Raw genomic sequence first — 26,590 nt, forward strand, 5'->3', positions numbered from 1 at the left:
TGTTTTGGTCTCTAACATTGATGGTCAGAATCGAAACCGTCTCCAACGTAATTTTTTATTTATAATCATTCTTAACGTTTTTTTTCATATTAAAATCGTCATTTTTAATAAAATTTTTAATTTTTTTTACTAAATTACTCCTATTAAGTTAATAGTCAAAATTGTCCCTAAAAGATACCCCGATCTCCATTTTCGTCCCCGAAAGATAAAATTAATTGAATTTGTCCCCGAAAGATAACCAACATGGTCACGTTCGTCCTTCCGTCATCTCCTTCGCTGAGATGGCAAACGTTTGATGATATGTTCCATTAACTGCCAGCGTGGTAGACGCCAAGTAGCACCCTCTTATTGCTGACAAGATAAGTCTTTTAAAACAATTCAAATTAGTCCCTAAATAGATGAACCCTAATCCCAAATGCAGGAGGCTCATCGGGCCAGCGTTGAGGTCCCAGCAGCTTCCCTTAGCATTATCACCTCCTAATTCATGCTGGTTCCACCGGTGCTCGATGGGCCCATGTGTCCCGCGAACACCAAAAGGAACGGCGGCAAGGATCTGAGCTCGTAGATCCGTACGCTCTTCTGAACCTCCATCCACCTCTCTATCCTCTTTGTGTACCCTTTTGTCCTCCACCTCACCAAATCCATCACCATCACCATTAATCCCGTGTTGAAGTAGCAGGGCCTGCGTCCCTCAAGTGTCCTGATAAACCAATATTTTATGGTTTATATTGTATTTAATTGAGTGATTTTATCAACCTTTTCACCCACTTATTCATATGATTTGCATGATTTTATAATTCCTTCCTAGTTTAGTTCTATGATTGAAAACATGCTTCTTTGGTCTTAATTGAGCTAATCTTAATCCTCTCCTATTACCATTCGATGCCTTGATCTGTGTGTTAAGTGTTTCAGGCTTCATAGGGCAGGAATGGCTTAGAGAATAAAGAGGAAGCGTGCAAAAATGGAAGGAACACAAGGAATTGAGGAGATGACCAGCGAGAAGTCACGCGGCCGCATAGCTCACGCGACCGCGCGAAATGGAAGAAATCAGAGTGATGCGTTCGCGTGCCTGACGCGACCGCGCAGATTGGAAGCTGCACGAACGACGCGAATGCGTGGACGACGCGCACGCGGGATACGAAAAAGCTGAGTGACGCGATCGCGTGGACGACACAGACGCGTGACGTACGCGATCTGCAGAATTATAAAAGTCGCTGGCAGAGATTCTGGGCCGCATTTCAACCCAGTTTTCGGCCCAGAAACACAGATTAAAGTCAGGGAACATGCAGAGACTCGACATGCTTTTGATAATTCATAATTTTTAGTTTAGATGTAGTTTTTAGAGAGAGAGGTTCTCTCCTCTCTCTTAGGATTTAGGATTAGGATTTCTCTTAAAGGATTTAGGATTTCAACTCTTCATCAGGTTCAATATTCCTTTTACTTTATATTTCTCTTTTAGTTTCAGATACTTTAATGCTTGTATATGTTGCCTATTTAGCTTATGAGCCATTCATGTTAGGATTTTCTTTATTTAATACAAATTGAGGTATTTCAGACTTATATGTTATGGATGCTTTAGCTTTATCCAATTTATTTTCATTCGAGTAGATTTTCTTCACTTTTGGCTTTGGTTGATTAATTGGTAACTCTTGAGTTATCAAACTCATTGTTGACTGAAAATTGGAATTCTTCAAGAATTAATTCGAGTTCCAATAACTCTAGCCTTTCCCAAGGAAAGACTAGGACCCGAGGAATCAAAATTAATTCATCCACTTGACTTACCTTCATAGTTAGAAGTTGACTTAGTGGGAGAAAATCCAATTCTCATCACAATTGATAAGGATAATCGGGATAGGACCTCCAGTTCTCATACCTTGCCAAAAGCTTTATTAGTTATTATTTTAACGACTTGTTATTTTACATTACTTGTTCAACCCTTTTCAAAACCCCAAAATATGCCTTTGCATAACCAATAATAAGAACATACCTCCCTGTAATTCCTTGAGAAGACGACCCGAGGTTTGAATACTTTGGTTATCAATTTATTTAGGGGTTTGTTACTTGTGACAACCAAAACGTTTGTACGAAGGGATTTTCTGTTGGTTTAGAATCTATACTCACAACGCGACTATATTTTTACAAATTCTTTACTAGCAAAAATCTCGACGTCAAAATGGCACCGTTGCCGGGGAATTGCAAACGTGTGACTTATTATTGGTTATTGTAAATATTTTTCAAAATTTTTTTTTTCAGATTTTAAAATTTTTTTATCTTATCTTATCCTTTTTCAAAAATTATATCTTTTTCAAAATATTTTCTTTTTGTTAATTTTTATTTTTATTTTCTCTCACTACTATAAGCTCTCACCCCTTTGGCTATGAGTCTGGTTATAACTATGTTGCAGGAAGAGGAAGCTATAACAGGAATATGCATCAAGGTCAAAGCAATCAAAGATGGACGGAGCCACGAGGATCTGATCAACCCTTTAGACAACAACACCCTCCTAGATATCACAGACAAAGACCATTCTACAATGCATACCAAAATGATAGATATCCTCAACATGACTTTGGACCACCATACTCACAAGCCCCTTTCTGCCATTCACCTCCATATGACCCTAACCCAAGTCTACCATACCAACCACCCTATGAACCGTATGAACCATATATAGAACCATCCCAATTCCACCCCAATTACTCCCAAGAACCACCACCTCAATATACACCATCTCCATATCCATCAATCCAAGAGCACTATGATCCTACTTATCATAGCCAAGCGCAACAAGAATCAATGGATCGTTTCAAAGAAACAGTGGATCAATTTCACGCAACCCTTCATCAATTGAATCAAGCGATAAATCAATTAGCTTCCTGAGGTTCGGACACTCAAGGAACCCCCATGGCTTCATGTGGACAATCTAATGAAGAACGTAGCATGAAGGAGACATTAGAAACTCCGGTGGACAGTAAGGAGCATGAATTTGTACTAGAACAAGTGGAGGAAGCCAGAACTATTGAAGAAAAAGAGGAGGCAGTGATTGAAGACTTAGGAGATGCTGAACCTCCATGGGAAAGTCAAGTTATAGAGCCTCCTTCAAAGATGTTCGAAACTGATGTTGAGGAGGGTGTACAACCTCCAAGGCATCTCATGATTGAAGATTTTGAAAGGGATGGTCAAGAGATGGATTCAATCATTAATGAATTCTTATCCTCAATTGCATCCTCTGCCGTTGAACTTGACATGGAGATTAAAGAAGAAGAAGCACAACCTCCCATACCCTTGGTAAACAATGAAGAAGAGATTGAATTAGAAGAAATCCACCAAGAGAAAAAGGTTGAAATTGAAGAAGCTTACAAAGAGGTGGAAGTTGTCAGAGAAGAGCACAAGGGAGTAGAGCTTGCAAGTTCATTAGAAACCCCTCCCCCTACGTTGCCATCATCCTTCATAACATTCAAATGGGTAAAATTCATATCCCTTAGCTTTCTAATTCCACTTGAATATGGGCTACTGGAGACGGATGGTCAACTTACAACTCTTTGTGGCATTAAGAGTAAGAGGAAGATGGTCAGTGGTAAGAATTGTCCTGCAAGATTCATTATGGTTGGAAGCTTTAAGTTTAAACGCAAAGGTTGGTATAGAGCTCAATTGAATGGGTCTAGGAAGTTGTTTGGACGCTTCAGTGAGAATTCTAAAGCTGAGCCACCCGGCTGGAACAATGATGATCAACTTGAAGACGGGTGTAGAAACAAGATTTGGGATCCGGGAATATATGAGGATCAATTTTGGGAGCTCAAAGCTTGTGAAGAACTCCATCAAAGCTTGAGGAATTTACTTAGTATGGATAGAGCTTATTGGAAGACCAAGCATTGGTGGAAGTTTCAGGATGAGTTCAAGCACAAGCCGCTATGACAAGGAGCTTGCCAAATGTCCAACTTAAGGACTTTAACTAAAAGTGCTAGGTGGGAGACAACCCACCATGGTATGATCATTTCTTTTTCAATTTTATTTCGTGTTGTTTGTTTCTATTTTATATTATTGAACCTGGAATCATTCATAACATCCATATCATTTTGCATTCTGCATACTGCATCAAAAAAAAAAATTCGCACGCGACGCGACAGCGTTGCTGACGCGTCCGCATCACAGGTGCTTTAGGGAGAAACGAAAAGTGAACAGAGAGTCACGCGAGAGCGTGGCTGGAGGCGTGCCTTTGGCACAAATTTGACCCACGCGACTGCGTCGCTGACGCGTCTGTGTCATGTGGGAAAAATTCCTCCTACGCGTCCGCGTCACCTACGCGAACGCGTGCCCTGTAAATCGATATAAAAAGGGTGTATGGCCGAAAGTTGAGCTGGATCATGGTTGAACTCGTGCTAGAAGCACAAGCCTTACCACGCGGACGCATGGCTGACGCGTCCGAGTCAGACCCCTATAATGGCCACTCACGCGATCGCATTGACCACGCGACCGCGTCACCCTGGAATTTGGCAATAATGAATTTTGAACAGAAAGTTGTGCGAAAGCGAGACTGCTCTTGCGCCAGTAGCACAAAATGCGTCACGCGTCCGCGTGACCGATGCGACTGCATCGATTAATTTAAGCGCAAGTCACGCGACCGCGTTCCCCATGCGTCCACATCGCTTGCGCCGCACAACTTATCCAGAGCAGCCAAATATCTTATCTTTTCTTTCCTATATCTAATTCTTTTCTTCCCTTCTTATTTCTTTTCTTCTTTCTTTTTCATTTTCTTACTTTCTTCTTCTCATCCCTCTTCACTTCCATTTAATTTATTTGCATAGTTTCATTCATTGCATTATTTTCATTGGTGTTAGAAATTTATTTATTTTACTTGTGGATTATTCAAAGAATTGTTTGACAATTATATAATTTTTTTAAAAGGTTGCTTGCATGTTCAACTGAATACTTTCAATAACTTATTTACCATGCATGTTATGTGTTTGTGAAAAAGCCCGTATGGCAACATGCACTACTTTTATGTTATCCTACTACTCTAATGCCTGTTTTTCACAAAATGCTTTCCACATTTTATTTTAAATTATAATTGTCAATACAAACGTGATTGTCGATTTGTTACGAGTAATAATACATTTTTAATCTTTGATGCTTGATCTATGCTACTCATGCCCTTGCCGGCATGCTAATAAACATCTTGCATCCAATACTCCCCATGCCTTGCTATATTTCCATTGATGAACTGATCACATGGAATCGCGACCATGTCTTTCATTCACTATTTCCCTAACTTGGCATGATTATCACTCATACCGCCCTCCTCTTTGCTCTATCTCTTTGACTTCATGTCCTTTTCTCTTCTCCCTTTTTCTGGCTGGCCAACAGAACGGGTAAAGAGAACACCTCTACAACGAGCAACAGCTGAGGAACCACATCCCCGCCACCTGCACATCTTTGCATGCACCAAGGATGGTGCAATCTTTAAGTGTGGGGAGGTCGATACTGATCTCCACGGGTTAGTTAGCCCTTTCTTAATACTAATTTTTGTTTTTCATTGTTGCATTTGCATGTTTGATTGCATGTCTGTAATATTTTGTGCATATTTTACCACTTGGTTGAAGTAATATTTTCTTTTTCAAGAAACTTGTTATAGTATTTCACTAATTTAAATTAAAAACTTTTTGAAAAATTTGTTTGAAGAAATATTATTTTGGAACATGATTTAGAGCTCGAACACAAAAAACCAGTGAGATTTTGAGCCTATTTGATTGGTTGCATTCTATCAAACAATATTTTATTTTTGGTGTGTGTTTTTCTCTCTAAAATTGTGATCTTTGTCTTGCTTAATTCTATATTTCCATTATTTGATGTATGCATGCACTTATATGATTGAGGCCTTGTTTCACTGAGCTTACATACCCATATGGCCTTACCTTTCATTATCCTTTGCAAACCAATGTTGAGCCATTTTACCCCTTTGTTTTTTACTTTAACACAACATTAACTCTAAGCAAAAAACAATAATGTCCTTAATTTGAATCCTTGATTAGTTTAGACTAATGAAAGTGCTCATGAATTAAGTGTGGGAAAAAGTGGGTTTGAAAATATTTGGTTTGGGAATTGAGTATGTTAGACTTTGTGTGAAAATATGAAAAATGTTAAGAACATGTTTATGCATTCAAAACCTTAATCATATGCATTGAGAAGAATAATAAAAAAAAGCAGAAAAATAAAAGGAGACAAAAATGCCCCAAAGTAAGTGTTGGTATCAATGCATATGTACTGAACTCAAATTTAGGATGCATGAATATGTGAAAAACACAGTTAATGGGAAGTTAGATCTTGTATTGTGATTATATGGATTGTCTTAAGTTAGGTGGAAAAAGTTTATGTTAATTAAGGATTCAGATTTTAGTCCACTTGGCCAAATACAATCCTACCTTGACCCTAACCCCATTACAACCCTTAAAAGACCTCTTGATTTGTGTATTGGTGCATTAATTTTCTGTTGATTGTTAGATGAAGAGCAATCTATAGAAAGCAAGATTAGTAGAGAATTGAGAGAATTGACCCTAGACACTTGAGAATTAAGATGATATACACTACCAAGTAAGGGTTCAGCGCTTAATTCTATGTTCCCTGCTTTCATGAGCTATCTTCTTCTTGCAAGTTATTTGTATTGTATTTTGTGATTTGAATTAGTGAAATCCAGTTCATATTTATTCTTGAAAGATTTATTTACTTTTTCACCAAGTAGGTAGAATCATTTTATCATGTAGTTGCATTCACATTTATAGGTTGCATTGCATGAGTCTTGCCTTTTCCTACTCATTTATTTGGTCTCCTTGAGTTTAGCATGAGGACATGCTAATGTTTAAGTGTGGAGAGGTTGATAAACCAATATTTTATGGTTTATATTGTATTTAATTGAGTGGTTTTATCAAGCATTTCACCCACTTATTCATATGATTTGCATGATTTTACAATTCCTTCCTAGTTTAGTTCTATGATTGAAAACATGCTTCTTTGATCTTAATTGAGCTAATCTTAATCCTCTCCTATTACCATTCGATGCCTTGATCTGTGTGTTAAGTGTTTCAGGCTTCATAGGGCAGGAATGGCTTAGAGAATAAAAAGGAAGCGTGCAAAAATGGAAGGAACACAAGGAATTGAGGAGATGACCAGCGAGAAGTCACGCAGCCGCATAGCTCACGTGACCGCATGAAATGGAAGAAATCATAGTGACGCATTTGCGTGCCTGACACGATCGCGCGGATTGGAAGCTGCACGAACGACGCGAATGCGTGGACGATGCGCACGCATGATACAAAAAAGTTGAGTGACGCGATCACGTGGACGACGCGGGCGCGTGACGTGCGCGATCTGCAGAATTACAAAAGTCGCTGGCAGAGATTCTGGGCTGTATTTCAACCCAATTTTTGGCCCAGAAACACAGATTAAAGTCAGGGAACATGCAGAGACTCGACATGCTTTTGATAATTCATAATTTTTAGTTTAGATGTAGTTTTTAGAGAGAGAGGTTCTCTCCTCTCTCTTAGGATTTAGGATTAGGATTCCTCTTAAAGGATTTAGGATTTCAACTCTTCATCAGGTTCAATATTCCTTTTACTTTATATTTCTCTTTTAGTTTCAGATACTTTAATGCTTGTATTACATATGTTGCCTATTTGGCTTATGAGCCATTCATGTTAGGATCTTCTTTATTTAATACAAATTGAGGTATTTCAGACTTATATGTTATGGGTGCTTTAGCTTTATCCAATTTATTTTCATTCGAGTAGATTTTCTTCACTTTTGGCTTTGGTTGATTAATTGGTAACTCTTGAGTTATCAAACTCATTGTTGACTGAAAATTGGAATTCTTCAAGAATTAATTCGAGTTCCAATAACTCTAGCCTTTCCCAAGGAAAGACTAGGACCCGAGGAATCAAAATTAATTCATCCACTTGACTTACCTTCATAGTTAGAAGTTGACTTAGTGGGAGAAAAATCCAATTCTCATCACAATTGATAAGGATAACCGGGATAGGACCTCCAGCTCTCATATCTTGCCAAAAGCTTTATTAGTTATTATTTTAATGACTTGTTATTTTACATTACTTGTTCAACCCTTTTCAAAACCCCAAAATATGCCTTTGCATAACCAATAATAAGAACATACCTCCCTGCAATTCCTTGAGAAGACGACCCGAGGTTTGAATACTTCAGTTATCAATTTATTTAAGGGTTTGTTACTTGTGACAACCAAAATGTTTGTACAAAGGGATTTTCTGTTGGTTTAGAATCTATACTCACAACGCGACTATATTTTTATAAATTCTTTACTAGCATGTCCCCACAAAGTGGTGGTCCGACCAGAACGCCGCCATGAAATACTTGCTAAAGTTGGCGTGGTAGTACTCGAGTGTTCAGATGGTCCTGGAGCCCATGCTGGGGCTCTAGAGCTTGGATATGTCGTCGACGACAACCAAATCGGAATCGAGATAGATGACTCTGTTGATGCAAGTTTCGAGAAGGTCAGCGAGGTAATTTCTGGCATAATTTAGCAGTTGCTTGACGGAGGTTGAGATCAGGTTACAAATGATATTTGGGATCGAAGTAGTAATTCTAAGATTGTGAAGTTTACTATCTATGCCATAGCAACAATTTGCATGCATTGTACAAACTTAATTTAAATCTTTGATTGGTTTACAAAGGCCACCAAAATTTACTGTATCCAAGAACCTCATTTCCAGTCCTATATCAATAATGAAAGGGTCTACCTTGATGAAATTGAGCACATCCTGATCATGATATCTCGGATAGACTTCTTGCGAAGAGTACCAAAATTTGTAAAACTCTATTGATCTAGTATTGGACTTTACAAAGTTAAACCCTCCATTGGGTCTATTCTCTAAATCATATGAGCTACCCATGAAATGATCGCATGCTATCTGGAAATCAGCATCATGGTGAAAACGAGGAAATGGGTCCCTGAACCACATGATATCAGCATCCTGGAAGAAGAATACAATCACATCAATCTAATTTATACATCTTAGAAATGTATCTTGCTTCCTATATAGAATATTTCAATTCTACTTTTCCTTTTAAATTTTTCCTCCACTATGTAAAAGAAACTCAGTGTGTGTATAATGAAAGAACAGCGATTGAAATACTTACTGTGAATACAAAATTATACCCTATCTCAAAAATAGAACATAGAAAATTGTCCTGTTAACTGCGGAAAGGTGGATTGAACAAGGGAATTGAGATTGGAGTTAGAGACAAGAAAATGGAAGAAGATGTTCTTAGGGCAAGGGAGTGCTGGAGGATGAAGTGGACGGCGGCAATGGAGCCGGCAATGGAGTTGCGGAGGTACTCGTGGTTGAGGGTTAAGGAACATGGACAGGGGAAGGGTTGCAGACGGTGGTTAGGGTGTAGTTGTTGGGACGGCATTGCTCTGCATTTCTAAGTAGCTAGGTAATTCCAAGAATTTGGGATTAGGGTTCATCTACTTAGGGACTAATTTGAATTGTTTTAAAAGACTTGTCTTGTCAGCAATAAGAGAGTGCTACTTGGCATCTGCCATGCTAGCAGTTAACGGGACACATCAGCGAATGTTTGTCATCTCAGCGAAGGAGATGACGGAAGGACGAACGTGACCATGTTGGTCATTTTTCGGGGACAAATTTGATTAATTTTATCTTTCGAGAACGAAAATAGTGATCGAGGTATCTTTTAGGGATGATTTTGACTATTAACTCTACTCCTATTCTAATAAATAAAAAAAATTATAAGGGGAAAAGGAAAAAAAGGCGTGAGGGTGGGAGGAGGAAAAGGGAAAGGGAAAGGGAAAGGGAGTGGGGGAAGGGGGGAAGGGGGGACGGCGCTGACAAAGTTTGGAGTCGCCGTCGCCGTCGCTGAAAGAAAGAAGAAAGGAGAGAGGGGCTGCGACGGGGGAGAAGAGAAGAGGGAAAGGAGATGCACCGGCGTTGTCCTCGAGCCTTGGAGGGAGACCATGCCGTTGAGCTGTCGCCGCCGATTCGCCCATGAGCTGCCGTCGGGGAAGCGTCGGTGATTATATTTCGGCTTCTGCATCTGCTCCTTCTTCTGCATCTGCTTCCGATCTGCTTCTGCATCTGCATCTACTTCTTCTTCTGCATCTGCTTCATTTTCTGCATCTGCTTTATCTTTTGCATCTGCATTTTCTTTTGCTTCTATATTTGTTTTTGCTTTGTTTCTGCTTCTGATTCTGATTTTATGTTTTGATTTTTGTTGTTGAATTTGATGTTGTTGATTCTAAATTTGATGTTGTTTCTGCTTCTGAATTTGATTTTGATTATGATTATTAGTATTTGATGGGAGTAAGGGAGGTGCTGGTGGTGGTAAAGGTGCTGGTAGTGTTGTAAAGGGTATTTTTGTTTGTAAAAAGTTAAAATGACGATTTTAATACGAAAAAAAACGTCAAGGATGATTCTAAATAAAAAATTACGTTAGAGACCAAAACAATACTTATCCCTAAAATTTTTTTTATTTTTTTAAATAAATAAAAAAGTATACATATAACTATATTTTTATGTGAACAATATTATAGGAGAGGAATATTAAGGGGTGAGTAAATTTTGTAATTTGTAACTATTAATTATTTATTATTAGTATTTTTAATAATATAAAATTACATTTAATAATATAAAATTATTCATTTTTTTTGTTAATTAAATATTGGTCATATTTTAATAAAAGTATTGACTCCTAGACTTTTTTTTATTATAGAATTATGCATGCAAGTATAGGGTAAGCATAATACGAATTTTATAATGACATTAATTTTAGCGATTAAAGATAGCATAAATTTGATTTAAAATATTGATACATGATAAAAAAATTAAATTTAAAACTAAAATAATTATTTTTTTCTCATAATTTTTTAAAATTATTTTTATTAAAATAATTTTTTAAATTATATTTATAATTACTATATTATTATCATTTTTATTTTTAAAAAATAATTTTTTTATAATTATTTTTATTAAAATGATTTTTTATTATTTTTTATATTTAATTATTTTTATTATTATTATTTTTAATAATTCGTAAAAATAACACCAAAATTAATTTTTTTAATTATTTTTACCAAAATAATTTTTTTATAATTTTTTTTGTAATTTCGAAAAACTAATACTAAAATGATATAATTTTTTTGGTGTTAGTTTAAAAATAATTATAAGAAATTATAAGAAAGAATGTCATATTGGTGATAGTTTCTAAAATTACAAAAAAGAAAAAACAATTATAAAAAAATCATTTTGGTAAAAATAATAATGTAAATAATTATAAAAAATTATTTTTTAAAAATAAAAATAATTAAAAATAATTTTGATGTTATTTTTAAAAATTATTAAAAATAGTAATAAAAAATAATTAAAAATAAAAATAATTATAAAAAATTATTTTTTAAAAATAAAAATAATAATTATAAATATACTTAAAATATTATTTTAGTATTATTTTTTTGAAATTATTTTTTTATAATTATAAATATAATTATAAAAAATTATTTTAATAAAAACAATTATAAAAAAAGAAAATTATTTTAATCTTAAATTTAATTTGTTTTTATCATGTATTAATATTTTATTTATAAATTAAATTTATACTATCTTTAATCACTAAAACTAATGTCACTTTTTCTCTTAAACATAATTCCACGTACATATTTATTTATTTTTATTCTTTGTGTATAGTGCAGGAGCATACACTAGTTTAATATTAAACGTATGAATTTTATGGATTTTATTTTGTTTTATGTGACTATTTTATGGATTTTATTTGATTACATAATTTCTGTTTTATTTATTTCGGAGATGTTTAAACAGCTGATTAATTATTTCTTCTTTCTTTTACGTGGTTGATTAACACTCCTGCATACAACGAAGTTGGGATTTCCAAAAAAGTGTATTTTAAGAATTATTTTTGAAGCTAAAAACTATTTGAGTGGCTGGGTTTAATTTTTATATTTCTTTAGCTGTTTGACTTTCGCTGTTCTCAAAAACCTAAAATACTCTTTTAGCAACGCGGTAAGTTTCCAACCGCGTTCCATGGAGGTTTAGAAACTATTTTTAATAAGGCCACGACTGTAATTAGTTTATCAAAATAAATAGAAAGTCAAACTAACAAATATAAGAGAAAAGTGGAATTAAACTCCACTTTAATTTTTGAAATGGTAAGTTATATTAGGGGTGTGTATGGGTTGGGTGAAACTGGGTTTGATATGACCTAGATTCAATCCGAAATATGCACATGACCCATTTTTGAGACCCGAACCCGACCCTAGACCCGATAAAACTTATACCCTTTCGGACCACAACTATACCGGGTGAAGATCGGGTGAAAATCGGGCTGTTAACATTATATTACCTTGATACCTTCTTGTAAGTTAGCATGTAAAAATATCTAAATTTCCAAGACTCCAATCATTATTTGACATGGTAAAATTCACATAAAAAAATATAACAAGAACTAACTCTTCTCTAAAATTAAAGCATAACCATAATCAATACTAATATTGCCTAATAACACCAAATATTTAAATCAATACAAATAACACAATATTATGCATTAGTCTAAAGTCTTATACATTTTAAATATAAAATATTAATGTATAGTCTTATATATAATGACTAATAACACAAAATATTAATGTTTATAATACTTAAATTTCACATAATAATAGCCATCATCCATCACTAATAATACAAAATATTTATTGTGTATGGTGACCGGACCACCGGGCCGATTTCGGGTGACCCGAGCTATGGCCCGGATTCGACCCGAAATAATGACCGGGTCTATTTTTGAGACCCTTACCCGGTCCTAAACCCGATGAAATCACACCAAATTAACCCCTAAAGTGTTCGGGACCGGGTCGAGTCTTCGGGCCGGGCCGGGCCATACTCACCCCTAAGTTATACTAATTTAATTTATAATTTTTTAATTATTATAATTTAGTTTTTTAAATTAAAAAAATACACTAATATAATTTTTTGTGTATTATTTGTTATTGAAGCTCCAACGCCGTTAGTGACATTACTCAAATTTTACCACGCTGGACATATTAAAATGATGTTGTACGTGTTTTGACGCAAAAAAAGGCACTAAACAATGTCATTTGAGGGTTAATTGTTCAAAAAAGAGAAGTATAACGTTTTAGTATTATTTAAACCATCAAATATCATCGTTTAGTGCATTCTTTAGCGTTAAAACGCGTACAATGTCATTTTAATATGTCCAGCATAGCAAGACTTGAGCCACGTCACTAACGATATTGAGTTTGGAGTGACAGAAAATACACAAAGAACTACGTTGGTGCACTTTTTTTAATCTGGAGGATCAAATTATAGCAGTTGAGAAGTCAATGACTAAAACAGTACAACTTGTCAATCTCAGGGACCAAAACGAGATTTAATTCGAAAAAAGTGAGTAAATAGACAAAAATATACATAAAAAATTTTGAGCTATAAAAAGACACATGACATAATTAAAATTTTTAATGTACGCAACCAAAGAGATGATTAACAATGGATAAAACTAACTTGTTTACATGACAAAAATACAGTGGCTTAGCACTCTTTATCATTATTTTGAGTAACTGAAGTAAAAATTAACAATTTTTTTTGAATGAAAAAATATTATTATTAAAAGATGAAGTGTCCATATCTAGCCTTAAATTGATCAAATCCTAATTTTACCACATTATTCAGAGGTGTGCCAATGAACAAGGACTAGAAGAAAATACTGAAGGTTCTAGAAGGGTTAAAGAAGGGGGAGGGAGATTGAATTTATGACCATCTTTAACTTTGATTGATTAAGCATTAAACCCAGAGCTTTGAACTTGATTTCTGTTTGGTTTGCACAGTGGATAATTTAAGAGACAATTTCGTTTTGTCTCATAAAAATCAGAAAACCGAACTAAAGAAAATAGGAAGAAGATAACACAGCCATATATCCTAGTTCAGTTGCCTTGTGCAATGCAACCTACATCCAGACTCCACCACAACATTGGTGGAATTTTCACTATAATCCAAGTATTATATACACCAATTCCCTAGGACTCAACGTAATCCTATATGGGCACACAAGTTTCAACATAAACTTAACTTGGTTATCTGAATACCTAAACTCACCACACAAAGTGTTTATCCAACTTAGCAAGGGATACCTCTCAGGTACATGACACGAGACAGAAAATACGAACAAAAGAAATCTGAAATCACTCTTGGATTTTCTCTCAAGTATTTTACTCAACTTTTTCACTCTATGACTTTTTCTCAATGATTCTCTTTCTTGCCCTTTACCTCTAGAAAAAACTGAAAAAGATATATATTGAAACTGAAATACAGAGATGGCAAGCTTTATGGGAAGGAACTCCAACCCGCTGATTCTGATAAAATCTATTCTCAAGTACCTCCCTTCATTCTTCTCTTCCTTATTTTTCACTATGAATTTGCAAAAGGAGAGGAGATTGACTCTTCTGTAATCAAATATGAAAAATCTAGGTTCCATCTTAATACGATTACTGAACTTCTCAAGTGTGTACTAGCATAATTCATTTGTTTATTTCGTATGCTCTACTATGCTTTATTATGATTTTGTCAATGTTCAGTTCATTTTATGTAATTTTATTGTAGGTATGATGCTATGAGCTTGGAAGATGCACTGATCAAGCATGTGATGGTAACACCTGAGCAGGTCATTACAAGAATCCTTGACAGCAAGGATGCATTAGCCAAATTCTAAATCTATCATTGGAGTTCTTGATATCTATAGATTTGAAAGTTTTAAATTCAATAGGTAAGCTAGTTGTTTCATTTGGCATTTTCGGTATAGTATTTAGCATTGTATCTGATAAATATCTTTTTCTTAGTTTTGAGCAGTTCTGTATTAATTTTACAAATGAGAAGTTATAACAATACTTTAATCAGGTTGGGTGATTTCTGACATAATTTGTGACCCAAATCCAGAATTTTTATATTACTCTACAAATAATACATTTTTTAATTGAATAATTGCGTCATATATTTAAAATGGAACAAGAAGAATACATCAAGGAAGAGATTGATTGGAGTTACATAGAATTTGTTGACAATTAAGATGTTATGAATTTGATTGAAAATGTATTTATCTGTTGCTTGTTTCATATTATAATGTCTTGTTCTTCTTAATAATGGACATGCAACAACTGGTACAAGATGTATGTGTGTGTTTTAAATGCATAGATTATCCATGTAAAATGTAAAAATTTTTTTAATTCCATTTCACTCTTAATTTTCTTACACAATTCATTCATGTAATGATAATTTTAATGTTTCAATCTTTTGCAAAAATCTGGAGGAATAATTGAACTTCTTGATGAAGCCTGGTATGCTAATGATGTTAATTTGTTATTGATCTGATATTGCTTTTAAGTTGTAGCTAGATGCTTATACCTTTTTAAAATTTACTTTTTTTTCTTTAATGTCTTATTTTCTGTATAACATTTGTATTAGGCATTATCTACAGGGTGTACTTTGTAATTTGATTGAAAGTTAATATTAGTCTAATTTTTGTGATACATTATGTTTCCTAAGTCAACACAAAATATTTTCTCAGAAGTTGTATCAGATATTCAAAAACAACAAGCGATTTATCAAACTTAAACTTTCTCGAACTAGTTTTACCATATCTCACTATACAGGGGAGGTAGATATATTTAGTCTTTTTTATTACATGTTCCGTTTAATGACTTTTCGAATTTAAATGTTGCTTGAATATTTGTCTCCTTCATTTTGACTATTATTTTTTTGTCCAGGTGACATATCTGGCTGATATGTTTCTTGACAAAAACAAGAATTATATGGCCGCAGAACATCAGGATCTGCTGATAGCTTCAAAATATTCATTTGTGGCTGGTCTATTTCCCCTTCCCCACCGAAGTCTTCAAAATCTTCAAAATTCTCTTGAATTGGATCTCGTTTCAAGGTATTATTAATTTTTACAACTCTTTCTGTGCTTTTTATACCTCGTTTTCATGTAGTCTTTGAAACTCCTCAGTTGTATATCTAGACTTTTTGTTTTCATGTAATAGAATTAATGAATGACACTTTCTGAAAAATGAAGTTATAACTTCAATCTTTGATGGAGACCTTAAATTCAACAGAACCTCATTATGGGTTGGCTATGTTAAATTTCTATTATTGAATTTATAGATTCATCTAGTTCTTTTCTATGATAAATAGGAATATTGACTCGGAAGCTCTATGAGTAGTTGCGTCGTGAAGCAGCAGCTTTGAAAATAGAAATGAACTTCAAAGGATACATTGCTAGGAAATCTTTCTTAAGTGTAGATCATTTGCAATAATAATACAAACAGGTTTAAGGGCTATGAAGGCTCGTGATGAATTTAGATTTAGAAAGCAAACAAAGGTTGCAATTCATATCCAGGTTCTGTTTTTTATATTCATACTTCATAGGTTATAGACTTTCAGTTGAGAAAATAGAAAGATGCAATTCTTATAACATCTTGCTACCCTAGGCATTACCTCTAGTCGTAAAGCAAAGGATAAGCTTTACACCTAGGATGTAAAACAGAGGGGACGAGGTGCTACAACCTCTAAAAGAAAAATTACATATATAATATAGTGAAAAAGGTTTATAACTAGGAGCCTTTGAAGAAAGGGATAAAGCAAACATCGTTAAATCGAAAAGCGTAACGCTCACGAAGCGATAAAGCAGACAAAACAAGATAGAACAAGCTAAGGAGTTAATATACCAAGAGTTCCAAAATACATATAACAAAACTCAAGACTCGGCTCGCGAAGATAAACTGCCCCGAGTGAATAAGTATATATATATATATATATATATATATATATATATATATATATATATATATATATATATAAAGAGGACTAGTCACAGCCTGTGGAGTCTAGGCTGGCTAGTCAAACTGAAATATAAAAGAGTTTGAGATGTTTAAAACAGCTTATAAAACTTATTTCTCAAATCAAGCCTCTAAGGCCATAAAGTATTGAATACAAAAGGTGAGAGAATAATTACAACAAAAGTAAAGTAAAATAAAGCATAAGAAAGATCATCCTCCGCTTTGTCACCATATCCGCAAACTCACCAAGGTGGGTTGCGATCTGCATCTAAAAAATAACAACAACATATGGTATGAGAACCGGAGGTTTTTTGTATGGTAACAGTGCCCAGTAATGTAAGATTTAAGATTCCGGGATACCAGAGACAATCCTAGAACTTCACATCAATAAACAAGGTATTCTAACTTAAGGGACTTCTAACTAACATAGCACTGCTGTCCCACAGCCTTCGCTAGCCTAACCTCAATGCGATCCCATCCCCACTGCCTACAGAATGTCCTCAATCCCAGTAGAAAACACAAGTAATGAAGACAAGTAAAGCACAAGTAAAGTACATGCACAACAAGTAGAATAATTAGCAAGTAAACATGTGGTTCATTTAGGCATAATAGAAATTAAGCAAAGCAAAAAACAGGTAGAAGATGCATATGATGAATGATTTTCCTAGTGGCTCGTGATATCACTTGCCGGTCTATAAATGCTAACCTGACACATCCTTCCGAATGTAGCCTTTCTGCCACACCGGGGATATAGGCCCTGCACACTCATTCAGTATAGAAATTTGCTACGCCAGGGATATAGGCCATTGATAAACCCATATTTTATGATGTATATTGAGCTCAATTTAAGTGATTTATTCAACCCTTCACCTACTTATTCATGTAAATTTCATGGTTTCACCTTCCCTTCCTTATTATGTGATATATGAGAAAATATGTTCCTTATGATTTAAAATAATCAAATTTAATTATCCTTTATTACCATTCGATGCCGTGATTTGTGTGTTGAGTACTTTCAGGTTTTATAGGGCATGAATGATTTAAAGGATGGAAAGGAAACATACAAAAATGGAAGGAAAGCACAAATGGGAGTTTTGGAGCAGCTGGCAGTGACGCGTCCGCATGGACGACGCGAACGCGTGGTTCGCACAAAAGAAAATCGATGCGAGCGCATGGATGAGGCGAACGCGTGACTTGCGAAATACAACTGACGCGGGCGCATGACTGACGCGACCGCGTGGAAGAGCAACACTCCAGATGACGCGACCGCGTGACCCACGCAAACGCGTGATGTGCGCGATCTGCAGAATTTGCAGATCTCGTTTCCAGCGATTTTTGGGCCCTTTTTGGCCCAGATCCAAATCCAAGAGGCACATATTAGAAGTTATGAAGTGAGGGAATGCATTCATGTAGAGGAGGACAATCAGATAGAGAGTAATTTTCACTTTCATAATTTAGATGTAGTTTTTAGAGGGAGAGGCTCTCTCCTCTCTCTTAGGATTTAGGATTGACCAGGTTCAATAATTTATGTTTCTCTTCTATTTTTGTTTACTCTGAAGCTTTTATTTATGTTTGATTTATGTTGCCCAATTGGCTTATGAATATTGTGCATGTTAGAATTGACATCTTCATTCAATATAATTTGAGGTATTCCGGATATTTATGATTTTAATTTAGCTTTTTTTTATATTCTTAGCTTTAATTGATTAATTGGTAACTCTAGAGTTGTCAAACTCATTGTTGACTGAAAATTGGAGTTCTTCAAGAATTAACTCGAGTTCCAATAACTCTAGCCCTTTCCAAGGAAAGACTAGGACCTGAGGAACCAAACTTATTCCATCCACTTGACTTACCTTCATAGTTAGAGGTTAACTTAGTGGGAGAAAAATCCAATTCTCATCACAATTGATAAGGATAACTGGGATAGGACTTCCAGTTTTCATACCTTGCCAAGAGTTTTATTAGTTATTAATTTATTAAGTCTTGCAATCTATTTCTCTTGCTTAAAACCCTTTTCAAACCCAAACATTGTTTTTCCATAACAAATAATAAATCATACCTCCCTGCAATTCCTTGAGAAGACGACCCTAGGTTTGAATACTTTGGTTTATAAATTTATTGGGTTTGTTACTTGTGACAACCAAAACGTTTGTACGAAGGGATTTTTTGTTGGTTTAGAATCTATACTCACAACGCGACTATATTTTTACCAAATTCTTTACTAGCAAAAATCCTAACGTCAAAATGGCGTCGTTGCCGGGGAATTGCAAACGTGTGCCTTATTATTGGTTATTGTAAATATTTTTCTTTTACTTGTTTATTTGTTTTTTTCTCTTCACCCTTTATTTCTGATAACTACTATGAATTCTCACCCCTCTCGCTTTGAGTTTGGTTCTAATTTTGTTGCAAAGAATGGAAGCTATAACAGGACTATGCATCAAGGTCTAAGCAATCAAAGATGGATGGAGCTACGAGGATCTGATCACCCCTTTAGGCAACAACAACCTCCTAGATATCATGGACAAAGACCATTCTACAATGCATACCCAACTAATAGATTTGGTGGACCCCCTTGTAGCTACCAACAAGCCCCACCCTATGCTCAGAGACCATCCTTTCAACATAACCTTAACCCACCACACTCACAAGCTTCTTTTCACCATTCGCCACCATATGATCCTTATCCACCCCAACGCCAATCCAATTACTCCCAAGAACCACCACTCCCCTACGCACCATGTCCATATCCATCAAGCCAAGAATCACAGGTTCGCTTTGAAGAATCAATAGACCAATTTAATGCAACCCTTCATCAACTGGAGCAAGCAATAAATCAATTATCTTCCATATGTTTAGTCACTCAACAGACTCCCATGGCCTCATGTGGAAATTCTAATGAAGAACGTAGTGTAAAAAAGACACTAGAAGCTCCAGTGGACAGCATAGAGCATAACTTCGTATTGGAACAAGTAGAGGATGCTGTCATTGTAGAAGAAGAGTTGGTTGAAGATTTAGGAGATGCTGAACCTCCGCAGGAATCCAGAGTTATGGAGAATTCCATCGAAGACGTTACAATTGATACTAAGGAGGATAGTGTACAGCCTCCAATGCAAGTATCTTATGAAGAATTAAACGGAATAACCTAGGACGCATGTTTCCTTGATGATGATGATCACAAGTCGAGTTCTCTTAGCAATGAACTTGCATCCGCAAGTGAATTCTTTGAGACAGAAGAATCTTCCCCAAGCGAATACGAAGATAATGCAGAGGTCGACTTTTCTCAACCTCCCAATTATGACCAAGTGATGAAAAAGATATCGATGACTTTGGTCAAGACATGGTTGAATTGGAAGAAAATTGCCAAGAAGTGGAGGAATTCACAAAAGACCACAAGGGAGTAGAGCTTGTAGAACCACTGAAAACACTGATCCCAAGGCCACTACCACCCAACACAAACTTCAAGTGGGTAAAATCCTTGACATTTATCTTCAATTTTCCACTTGAATATGATTTGCTTGAGATAGATGGCTAGCTTAGAGCTCTTTGCGGCTTTAAAAGCTAACGGGAAATGACTCGCACTCAAAGCTGGTATGCAAGATTCACTGAGGTTTCACACTTCAATTTGAGGTGCAAGAATTGGTGTCAAGCTCAATTGAAAGGATCTCGGGAGCTGTCTGGTCACTGCAGTAAGAATTCAGATCACTCATCACCCGGCTGGAAAAATGCAGATAAAGACAAAAACAGGTGTAAAAGTAGAGTTTGGGATCCTGGAATCTATTCTACCATTCAACACTCCGGGAGCCTGCAAGCCTGTTCGAACTCACCTAAGGGCTTTACGTACCTTGTTTGGGACCCCAGAGGATGCTGGCATTCCAAACACTGGTGGAGATTTCTGGACGAATTCAAGCACAAGCCACCATAGCAGGAAGCTCATCAAATGTCCAACTTAAGGACTTTAACTAAAAGTGCTAGGTGGAAGACAACCCACTATGGTACGATCGTTCCCCCTCTATTTTGCTCTGTTTTTGAATTTTGTTTGAACCTAAATTTTTGCATGACATTCACTGCATTTTGCAATCTGCATACTGCATAAAAAAAGAGAGAGAGAGAGAGAGCACGCGACGCGACAGCGTCGCTAACACGTCCGCGTCACAAGTGCATTAAAAGAAAAGGAAAGTGAACAGAGAGTCACGCTGAAGCAAGGCTGGAGGCGTGCCTTTAACACAATTGTTTCATGCGACCGCGTGCCCCACGCGATCGCGTCATTTGCAAAAAAGGCCTCCCACGCGTCCGCGTCACTCACGCGAACGCGTGATCTGGATATCGACGTAAAGATTCAACGCCCAGAAAGTTGGGCTGGAATCATGCGGCTATGATGCGTGTAGCACCAAACAACCCACGCGTATGCGTCCCTGACGCGAATGCGTCACCTACATAACACCCACACCACGCAAAAGCGTGAGCGACGCGATCGCGTCGCGCGGATATTATTACCCCCAAACCAAACAGAGAGTTGCGCTGAAACGACGCTGGAATCATGCGTCTAGCACAAATATCAGCGACGCATTCGCGTGCTTCATGCATCCGCGTCACCTATCCTACACCCAACCCACGCGATTGCGTCGACCACGCATCCGCGTCAACCCTAGTGCACCCTAGTCACGCGAGCGCACGCCTCACGCGTTCGCGTGGATTCACGATCACTAACCCTAAGTCACGCGAACCCTATCCTTCGCGCGACCCAAATCCCAACCCCCTCTCTCTAACCTCTGCAACTCTCTCTCTCAACCACCCTAGCCACCACTTCCGACCACCAAGACAGCCACCACGCCACCCCCGACCACCCAGACCTGCCGCGACACCCAACCCTCTCTTCTTTCCTCCTTCTTCTCCTCCTCTCTCACTCTCCTCCACTACCGCCCCCCACCGCAGCCTACCTCCGACGGCCACTGCCCCACTGCCACGCCGCCGTGATTCACCCAGCGCCGCCGCATCATCACCCATCTGCCCTCATCTCTGCTCCATCTCATTACTCTTTACGCACCAGGTTCCGCCATACGGCGATTCTTTCTTGCGACTCATTAGTTCATTTTTCAATTTTTGTTCCGCATAGGCTAGATAGAGATGCATGTTTGTAGTGGATTCTAGGTGGTTAAGTAGCTAGGATTTGGATAATGGATTTAGGCCTGATAATTGCACCGTTCCTGTTACCTGTTTATCTGTTCTGCAATTTTATTGTGGATGTGTTTTTCATATTACTCATCTGCTATGTTCATGCTGCTAGACTATTCTTTACTATTCCTACTGTTTGTGACTGTTTGCAGCATTTGTTGATCTCATATGACCTGGTTTTCTTAATATCCATTTTTCAGGAACGTCCAATTTTAGCCGGAATGCTGCCCAATTTTCTGCAAATTACTTTTCCTTCTACATTCAAGTATTGGTTTTTACAACTCTCATTTTTGAACTGCTCCACGAATACCAAACCTATTCTTGAATGCACGGGCCCACATTATTCTTATTTTTGATTTCCTAGTCAATAATTTGAATTCTTGATGATGTGATTTTACTTTTCACTACTCCTATATCTATATGAATCATCATCAATACCCTATTATTCCTGCTTGAATATGAGTTGACTGTTGCTTAAAATTGTGGAATTCTTGTTACTTAGAAACCAATCTTCATGCCACTTACTCTGACTTCCTTTTTACTAACTCATTGATTTTTAACTTTCTAACTTCCCACTTTACCTTTTCACTACTTCTTTCAATTAATTTCACTCACGGCATGATTATTGTTTTTTCTATTTAACAAACTTTCCACTTCTAACATATTTTGGGCTGTGATTTCTCATCTCCGCTTTTCAACTCCAACACAATCCAACATATACATTTCCTTCACTGATTTTATTCTTCTACTGCTCCTTTGCCACTTACTGCCTATCTTGTTATTTACCTACTTGTTCTCCTGCTTTTACTCCTCAATTATATCTTGGAAATTCTGTTTTTCAGGATGTCTGACTCTCAAGGCAGGGGAAAGGGCAAAGTCACCACTGGCAAACAGAAAAGAGGTGAATCCTCTGGTTCCATCCTTGGCATCTTACATGATGATTCCTGGCGGGAGAAGAACTTTACTCCGCTGGAAAAGGCTGATCAGTTGGTACCTTCAGCTGACCTGGTAAAATTTGTAAACAAATACTGTGAGTTGAAATACCCAACCTTTCCCACCGCTAGGAACCTAGACCTGGAAAGGATCCTCAAAATTCCAGAAGAACTCCAACAGTACACCTCAGATCAGATCAAACAGAGAGGCTGGTTCTTCCTGGAGAGGAACCTAACTGAGGTCAACTCATCCTGGGTTAGAGAATTCTACAGTAACTACTTTCTATCTTCTCTGGATGAAGTACAGCTCAGAGGCAAACATATTCTGGTTACTGAGGAAGCAATTGAAGAAATCCTCCATCTTCCACCTAAATCAGATCAGCCAGATGGTTACCAGAAAGTTGAGAAAGATATGAGATTCATGAGGTTTGATTGGGATGTAGTAAAGAAGGACATCACTCTTGATCCTACTATTCCTTGGCTCATGGGAACAAGCACATTGGTACCAAAGGGAATCAGGCTTATATATCTGAATGATGAGGCTCGACTATGGCAACAGATTCTGAGCCACTATGTGATGCCGAGCACTCATGAGACGGAGGTGTCAGCTGCTATGATTACCCTCATCTGGTGTGTGATGACGGGTAAGGACCTTTATCTACCTCGCTTCATCCGGCATTACATGGCCAGGGTCAATGTTAGAGGCACCCTCTCTTTTCCTTACCTGATTACTCAGTTGGGTCGCCGAGCTGAGGTACCTTGGGAGACTGTTGATAAAAAGCCCCCCACCGCAGAGTGCCGAAAGATCATCCCTCACAGTCGGAAGTTCCTGGCTTTCGGTTACCGCCCTCCATTTCTCACTGACACTAATGAGGCAGCCACCTCTTCAGCTACCCCTTCTGCTTCCACTGGCCCAGCACCAGCCACTGCACCCTCACATGCTTCTGAGCCCGTCTACCGTTTGGTGCACCGACTCTTTGACCGCCTAGATCAGATGGAGCGCCATCACCAGCAGCAGTTTGAGAGATCTGACCGTCACACCAGGCAACTTTTTGAGAGGTCTGAGTGTCGCCACAAGCAACGCTATGAGCACCTCAAGCTGATGATCCGCTCTGGTGGTGACATTCCCTCCGAGCCCGACACGTCCTCCGACACATCTGAGGAGGAGGTGAGCGATCACGAGGAGAAGGCACCTACGTAGGCTGAGCAGGGAGGTCCCGGCCACACTGCACCATATCATGAGGAGCACCACCAGCTACAGACCGCAGATCCGGAGGTTCTTCTATAGACAACGCCCCCGCTTCAGCAGACCACTCCTCCGATCCTTACAGTGACTGCAGACCCTCAGCCTACCATCGAGACACCGGCAGCCCATCCTTCCGGAGATGGCGCTTTGGTGCAAGAAATTGTGATCATCAATGGTGCCATCAACATGGTACGCACAATTGTAATCTCAACTCTTTATCACAACTTCGCACAACTAACCAGCAAGTGTACTGGGTCGTCCAAGTAATAAACCTTACGCGAGTAAGGGTCGATCCCACGGAGATTCTTGGTATGAAGCAAGCTATGGTCATCTTGTAAATCTTAGTCAGGCAGACTCAAATGGTTATGGATGATGTATGAATAAAACATAAAGATAAAGATAGAGATACTTATGTAATTCATTGGTGAGAATTTCAGATAAGCGTATGGAGATGCTTTGTCCCTTCCGTCTCTCTGCTTTCCTACTGTCTTCATCCAATCCTTCTTACTCCTTTCCATGGCAAGCTGTATGTAGGGTTTCACCGTTGTCAGTGGCTACCTCCCATCCTCTCAGTGAAAATGTTCAACGCACCCTGTCACGGCACGGCTAATCATCTGTCGGTTCTCAATCAGGTTAGAATAGAATCTGGTGATTCTTTTGCGTCTGTCACTAACGCCCAACCTTCAGGAGTTTGAAGCTCGTCACAGTCATTCAATCATTGAATCCTACTCAGAATACCACAGACAAGGTTTAGACCTTCCGGATTCTCTTGAATGCCGCCATCAATTCTAGCTTATACCACGAAGATTCCGATCAAGGGATCTAAGAGATAAACATTCAAGCCTTGTTTGCTTGTAGAACAGAAGTGGTTGTCAGGCACTCATTCATAAGTGAGAATGATGATGAGTGTCACATAATCATCACATTCATCATGTTCTTGGGTGCAAATGAATATCTTAGAACAAGAATAAGCTGAATTGAATAGAAGAACAATAGTAATTGCATTAATACTCGAGGTACAGCAGAGCTCCACACCTTAATCTATGTTGTGTAGAAACTCCACCGTTGAAAATACATAAGAACAAAAGTGATCATTGGCTTCAGCCCCAGAGAGGGAACCAGAAGAACCAAGATGAAAATACAATAGCAAAAGGTCCTATTTGTAGAGAACTAGTAGCCTAGGGTTTACAAGGATGAGTAAATCTTAGTCAGGCAAACTCAAATGGATATGAATGATGATATACGAAAACATAAAGATAAAGATAGAGATACTTATGTAATTCATTGGTAGGAATTTCAGATAAGCGTATGAAGATGCTTGTCCCTTCCGTCTCTCTGCTTTCCTACTGTTTTCATCCAATCCTTCTTACTCCTTTCCATGGCAAGCTTATGCAAGGGTTTCACCGTTGTCAGTGGCTACCTCCCATCCTCTCAGTGGAAATGTTCAACGCACCCTGTCACGGCACGACTATCCATCTGTCGGTTCTCAATCAGGCCGGAATAGAATCCAGTGATTCTTTTGCGTCTGTCACTAACACCCCGCCTTCAGGAGTTTGAAGCACGTCACAGTCATTCAATCATTGAATCCTACTCAGAATACCACAGACAAGGTTAGACCTTCCGGATTCTCTTGAATGCCGCCATCAGTTCTAGCCTATACCACGAAGACTCTGATCTCACGGAATGGCTGGCTTGGTTGTCAGGCAAGCACTCGGTTGTCAGGCGATCAACCATGCATCGTGTATCAGGAATCCAAGAGATATTCACCCAATCTAAGGTAGAACGGAGGTGGTTGTCAGGCACACGTTCATAGGTGAGAATAATGATGAGTGTCACGGATCATCACATTCATCAAGTTGAAGAACAAGTGATATCTTGGAACAAGAACAAGCAGAATTGAATAGAAGAACAATAGTAATTGCATTAATACTCGAGGTACAGCAGAGCTCCACACCTTAATCTATGGTGTGTAGAAACTCCACCGTTGAAAATACATAAGAACAAGGTCTAGGCATGGCCGTGAGGCCAGCCTCCCAATGATCTAAGAACTAGATGTCCAAAGATTCAAAGATCAGAAGATCTCCAAATACAATAGTAAAAGATCCTATATATAGAGAACTAGTAGCCTAGGGTGTACAGAGATGAGTAAATGACATAAAAATCCACTTCCGGGCCCACTTGGTGTGTGCTTGGGCTGAGCATTGAAGCATTTTCGTGTAGAGACTCTTCTTGGAGTTAAACGCCAGCTTTTATGCCAGTTTGGGCGTTTAACTCCCATTATTGTGCCAGTTCCGGCGTTTAACGCTGGAAATTCTGAGGGTGACTTTGAATGCCGGTTTG

The 26,590-nt window shown here is 37.7% G+C and overlaps 1 pseudogene; it reads right to left on the reverse strand.

Moving 5' to 3' along the window:
• Positions 1 to 247: 247 nt before the first annotated feature.
• On the reverse strand, positions 248 to 21,904 carry LOC112709076 (probable galacturonosyltransferase-like 7; annotated as a pseudogene).
• Positions 21,905 to 26,590: the final 4,686 nt, after the last annotated feature.

Source organism: Arachis hypogaea, chromosome 9 (assembly GCF_003086295.3).
Source record: "Arachis hypogaea cultivar Tifrunner chromosome 9, arahy.Tifrunner.gnm2.J5K5, whole genome shotgun sequence".
Lineage (NCBI taxonomy): Eukaryota > Viridiplantae > Streptophyta > Magnoliopsida > Fabales > Fabaceae > Arachis > Arachis hypogaea.